Source organism: Lichenostomus cassidix, chromosome 3 (assembly GCF_008360975.1).
Source record: "Lichenostomus cassidix isolate B80296 chromosome 3, HeHo_3.0, whole genome shotgun sequence".
NCBI lineage: Eukaryota > Metazoa > Chordata > Aves > Passeriformes > Meliphagidae > Lichenostomus > Lichenostomus cassidix.
Window position 1 is genome coordinate 73833803 of NC_139483.1, and position 6308 is coordinate 73840110.

Below are 6308 nucleotides of genomic sequence, written 5' to 3' on the forward strand. Positions count from 1 at the left end.
TCCCCTAATAACATTTTGCAATTTTTGATTTGTTGAGCCACGGGTAAAATTTCAACTTTGTTCCTACAGTTGCTCATCTAGATTAGTTTCAGGATGCAAGTGGTCTCAATAATTTAATTGGAATACTGAAAGGCATATCAGGTGGTAACTTGATCCAGGATCTTGCATTGCATCATGGAAATTTGATTTAAGGGAAAGCACCAATGATTTAAAGACTGTCAGCACAAGCTGGTAAAAGCAACATTGCAAAGTTAAACAAGCAGTGAAAATAAGCAGAATAAGGTCTACTGTGTTGATGTTAAAATAAAAATGCATGGAAGAACACTGATAAGATAGAAAATTCCCTACCTCTGCAGGGGAGATATCCCATAAAGGACAGATTTATGCACATAAGGTGTAGATGGAACATTTGTGCCTAAATTCCAGACTGCAGAAGATAGGTATCTGTTTAACTCACTGGTGAGTCACCAAGATAGTATATAAAATGTGAGCAGCAGCAGCACAGGATAACATTGCTCATAAGTGAAGCCATGACTAGTCTGGCTTGTCCCTAGGTGCCTAAAATGTCATGCCTCTCAAAGAATAGATTCAGGACTCTATTAAGCAATTTATTTGTCTGTCTTTAAATAATCTACCAACCTTTTTTTTTTTTTTTCTCTTTATCTGCAACTCTTTGTGTCCAAATTTTACTGTAGTATCTTAGAAAATTTAAACATCAGGAATTAGAGTTTGGAAATAGGAGATCCAGATTGCTAGTTAGTACAGTGATTAGCCTAACTAGATGAACTGAAGTTTTCTTTATCACAAAGGTCTTTTTCCACAGCCTATGTCATCCTTTCATCTGGCTGACCTAGTTTCCTCCTCCCCTCTCAGGACTGTGTCTCTGTTTCCCTAGCTAACCACATGTACCATGTAGAGGGAAACTCCTGTCTGGTATACTGTTTGGCAGAAATTGTACCCATACTGTCATGCTATCACTGAAATGCTTAAATTTGCAAATCTAGGTTGTCTCTTTAATCATCATGTTATTTTTCATCCTGGCAATGTAGGAGCTGAAATAGCATGAACTTTGGTACATGAAATTCACATGTGGAAGGATATTTAATCTGTGGCTAAGGGCATTAGGTTGGTTAAATGCCATGATGTATTTTAACACTGAGGAATAAATGCCAGGAAGAATATCTTCTCAACCCTGGAACTTCTAATTGCTCCAGTGAGAAATCCAGCACATTTTATTTGTGCATCTGGATTAAATAAAAATACTTATGGAGAGACAAGTACCTCTAACCTACCATTATGCTGAATGTGCCGCTGCCTGGAACTAACTAGTTAAGAACAGCCTCACGAGGGCTCTTGTTTCTCATTACCCTACTCTGATTTGTTTGATAATAAATCAAATTAATTTTTTCCCAAGTCAGCTCTCTTTTGCCCGTGATGGAAATTGCTTACTGATCACTCCCTGTCCTTATCTAGCCCCATGAGCCTTTTGTTGTGTTTTTCCTCCCCTCTCCATCTTAGGAGAGGAGTGATAGAGCAGCTTTGGTGGGCAACTTTTGTCTGGGCTGGGTCAAACCCCCACAATGAGTTACCCAAAAGAGTTGAATGTATGTCTAAACAGAACAGAAAATACAATATATTCAATATATACATATATTCATCTATTACATGAATTTATGTCTTAACAGAACAGAAAATATTACACATAGTATATAGGCATATATTATTACATGAATTTATGTCTTAACAGAACAGAAAATATTACATGTATTATATACATATATATTCATATGTTATATTCTGCATTATGTTCTGCTGTCATTGATTTCACTATGTTAATGTGTGTGTTTATATGCATATATATAGCTGGCAGGCAAAGTGAGCTTGAACACTGAACCACCTGGGGCAATTACATATAAACTATCTCCCTGAAGTCAAAAGTAACAGGAACAGACATATATCATTGTCCCTGTAACAGCTCAAACTCAAGGATATTCAATTACTTAGTGACAGATGATGATTAGATTAGATATGTCCAGTAGAAAACTAAAGGTGAGAGAGGTTTTCATTATGAGAGAAATGCTCAGAAGCAATTTAATTTCTAATTATTTTTCCTGAATTATTATATTTTTCTTGTCTGAAAAGAGGGTGCTATGCATTATGGAAGGAATCGGACAATTACCATCATTTATTATCCACTGAGAAATGGGCCCATCTTTTCCTTGAAAAAACAATTATAGAAAGGGTTACTTTCATTCACTCTGATGGAAAGGGAGATCTGGAAAGATCATCTAGGTGAATGCATGACAACCACAGAAGCTAAATAACATCAGGAAGAGGCCAATAGCTTTAGTGCTTTGTGGTTTAATGAAAAACCAGCAGCAGGATGCTAAAGCTCTCTATGCTACATCTCAAAGAGAGCAGTAAATATGAACCATCTAAACCTTGAGTGAAAAAGCAGAAATAAAGGATTAAAAAATGGTCTGATTTTGATAAATATACCAAGTTGCAAAGACCTTTCCAAGTTGCCAACTGTATGACTGGTTCTAAAGATAAACTCTATTGTAAGTCATTTCTAGTTTAAGAGTACACACAAACTATACTTTGACAGTTTTCACGCCCTCTCAGAGTCTGAGTAGTTTTTGTGAGTGTCTGCCAAGGCAGTCAGATCATCATGTATGATATTTCTATTTCTTCTTAAAGAGGCAGAGACCAGACACAGTATGGTAACACCACAGCAGTCTTATTTCCATACTAATTCACTCTTGTTCTTATATCCCAGGTAAATCTTGCATCTAATGCCAGATATAAAGAGACATAAAAATTAGCAATTTCTTAAAGGATACTTTTATTCATGGATTATACAACAACAGTTTCTCCTGGATTGCTTAACTGAGTAACTGCCAGCTACAGTCAACACGAGATTATCAACAAATTAATTTTCATTTTTGAAACTCCAATGGATACGATAGGATTCAAAAAGAAAGCTGGAAGAAAGCCAGAATAGAAGTGTCACTGATGATTTCCATGTTCAAATACCTTGACTGAGTAAAAAGTCAGTCAGAGAAACCTTTGAAGGTCCAGGCCCATGAGCTTCTCCACAGAGTACCCTGGGAGAACTGGTTCATCAGCGAGGTGATCCAGTGATCACAAGAGGAACAGGGATACTCCTCCAGGATGATCTTTAAGGTCTCTTCCAACCCAAGCTATTCTATGATTCTATGAAACTCAAACACAATGGGACACAAGATTGAGGCAGACTCACTCCTACCTCATGTGCCTGAACTTCTGTATCTGAACTTTAGCTGCAGATCAGATGAGCTATGTAGCATAAGGTCTGGTTTCAAAACCAGGTGATGCTTCTGTTTCTGTGCAGTAATGTTACCATATCTTGCTGATCAAAGGAAAGGCTAAAAAAATATGTAGTCAGCAAGGAAGGTATTATATTACCAGCAAAACTGATATGTTGGTTCTTCAAAATGTCAGAATCATATTTCAACAGACCCAGCCAGGTGATGAATACGTGGTTATTGAGTAGTATTTAGGTAAACACAGGTACAACATGATACTTTCAGTCATCTTTAACACAGCTACCTTTTTTTTTCCTTGCAGTGAGGAGTAATCCCTGCCATTGGCATTTATTCACAAACATTAGTTTCTAAGAAATATTTTAAGACCTTTGTTAGTTAATGAAGCTGATTTTCTGTATGTTTTTTGCATTCTTTCATCTCTAGAAGGTTTTCCGTCTTTGGGAAAATATATGTTTACTATGGCCCAAAATTAAATTCTGTAAAAATTATACTTTCTCTATATTAAAATATCTCAGAACGCCTTAATAGACACTCAGTGCTCTGCTTCAGCCTCCCACACAAAACTTTGTGATTTGAAAATTTCTGTCTCAATATTCTGCTCTCTTATGGAACCACTGGGGTCTGAGGGTCTATACTGAAGGCTTTGGAAGTGAAGATTATTTCCCTAATTTGCTCTGATAAAACAATTCAATTTGTTTTTATCTGAAGTTTGCAGTCCACAAAGTATTTGCAATAGTACATACATGGAGTAGTGACTTCCAAAAGCATTGTTTTATGCACTTGTTCAGCCAGTGAGAGTTTTACTGAGGCAATAATGGCAGCAGATTGAGGGCATCAACAAATGTTTCTTCCAACTCGTTTTTCTTTTGAAAATCCCCAATACACAAGTAACAGCAGCCTTCTAAAGAATTCTCAGGTAACTTATTCCTGCAATATTTATATCATTGTGTGATACCATTCCCCTGCATTGCTACCTCTAGCCAAATAAAAGAACACACATTGTGCTTTAATCATGATGCCTGTTTTCTGTTTGTAATGAACATCCGTGAACTTCGCACATCAAGGAAAACAACAGCACAAAACTTTATTTATTTATCAAGGTATGTACTTTCCCCAGATGCATGAACAATTTCAAAAACCTCTCCTGCTAGTCAGATGGCATTATTAAAACCATGGAACCCAAAGGCTGGGAAACCTGATCTGTATTGTATTGTCATCCACACTTAGCAAAGGAAATGCTTTGAAGGAATATCTTGTCTTGAAGGATTCTGGTACTAATTTTATCAAGTATACTCAGATCAAAATTTTGTGTTTTATATGAAATTTACACTTCAATATCCAATTCTGGCTCTCCAGTGCAAGGGAGATACAGTCTTACTGGACTTAGCCCAGTGAAAGGCCAGTAAGACTATTAAGGGACTGGAGCATTTCACCTATGAGGAAAGGCTGAGAGAGGTGAGACTCTTCAGAATGGAGCAAAGTCAGGAGGATCTTATCAATGTACATAAACATCTGAAGGGAAGGAGCATGAAGGACAGGCCCTTTTCAGGGGTACCCAGTGACAGGGCCAAAGGCAGCAGGCACAGATGGAAACCCAAGAGGTTCCCTCTGACCATCAGGAAACACTCTTGTCACTGTGAGGATGACAGAGAATTGGTACAGGTTGGCTGGAGAAGTTGTGGAGTCTCCATCCTTGGCAATATTAAAAAACTGTCTGGGCATGGTCATGGGCACATCATTCTACGTGTCCCTGCCTTTGCAGAGGAGCTGGACCTGGGTATCTCCAGAGCTTTCTTCCAATTTCAACCAGTCTGTGATTTTGTGATTCTGTAAAGAAAGCCAGGGAAAATATGTAAGTGCATTTGTTCTTGTTAACCCGTAAATTTTTTGTCTGGCTCTTTACATTAGCAGTTTGCTCAGGTGACAGTATTCCCTGTCTTAGTTCCAGTTCTTTGGAACCTCTGCTCAGATCACCTGTAGCTCTGGCAACAATGCTGGTTTGATGGTCCCTCAGACATGACCACCCAGCATGGGTAATGCCATCAGCTACATCTGTGCCTTCAAAAACTACAAACGTGTTTCTCAGCTGGCTGCCTTTGTGTCACTAGATCAATGTCCAACAAGAATGAAAATACTGGTATTTCTGTTTCACATAAGAATAGAAAAAAAAAAGGAAAAATTTATTTTTTGTATTGATTACTCACAGCTTTTTCCCTCAAGAGTTCAAACAACTCTTCTAAAGTTGATATTCCACAATACTGCATTGGAAAATGATTGATTCTCTTATTAATCAAAAGACAGTGTTTCCAAGTAGCTTTTCCTTGTTCAGATTTTCTTCTTCCTATTTCTTTTGCAGCAGCTCTCTGTGTCAATCTTCTTCCCGGACTGAATCTGTCCACAGCCTCTATATTTCATTCAGTACAAGTAATTTAATCTTGATGTCTGTGTCCCACGCAAAAATCTAGCAGTAATGCAATGTTTTTCTGTCTTGCTTTAGGCCTCATGCTAGTAGAAAAATTTATAAGCCATGATTTATCATTGACTTTTTTTTTTCCATTTTGTAACTATATTAGAAGCTAAAAACTTTGTTGCAAGCAAAAAAAAGTCCAAATGGATATTTTATTTTCTCAGTCTTACTGCTGTGGTATCACATACCAAAAGGCTTGGAACTTTTTTCCCTGGTTGGAGACATATTATTGGAGGCCAAAAGTCAATGGACACATAATCAGGAATTTGTACTGGACATAAATGTTAGAAACAAACAAGAGTCCAAAAAGTTAAGAAAGCTTTGAGGCTACCCTTTAAAGTTTTGCCCTCTCCACACAGAAGATACAAGTAGCTGGTTTTCCTTCACATTTCAACTTTAATACACAGGGCTGCCATTCATGAATCAGGAATCATTGTGGGGTAGAAGTCTACAGCAGGGAACATTTCCACGTTTTGGTCAATAGTTTGCAGAAACGCATAGAGAAATACACAGTCCTGACAGCTCTGTGCTGA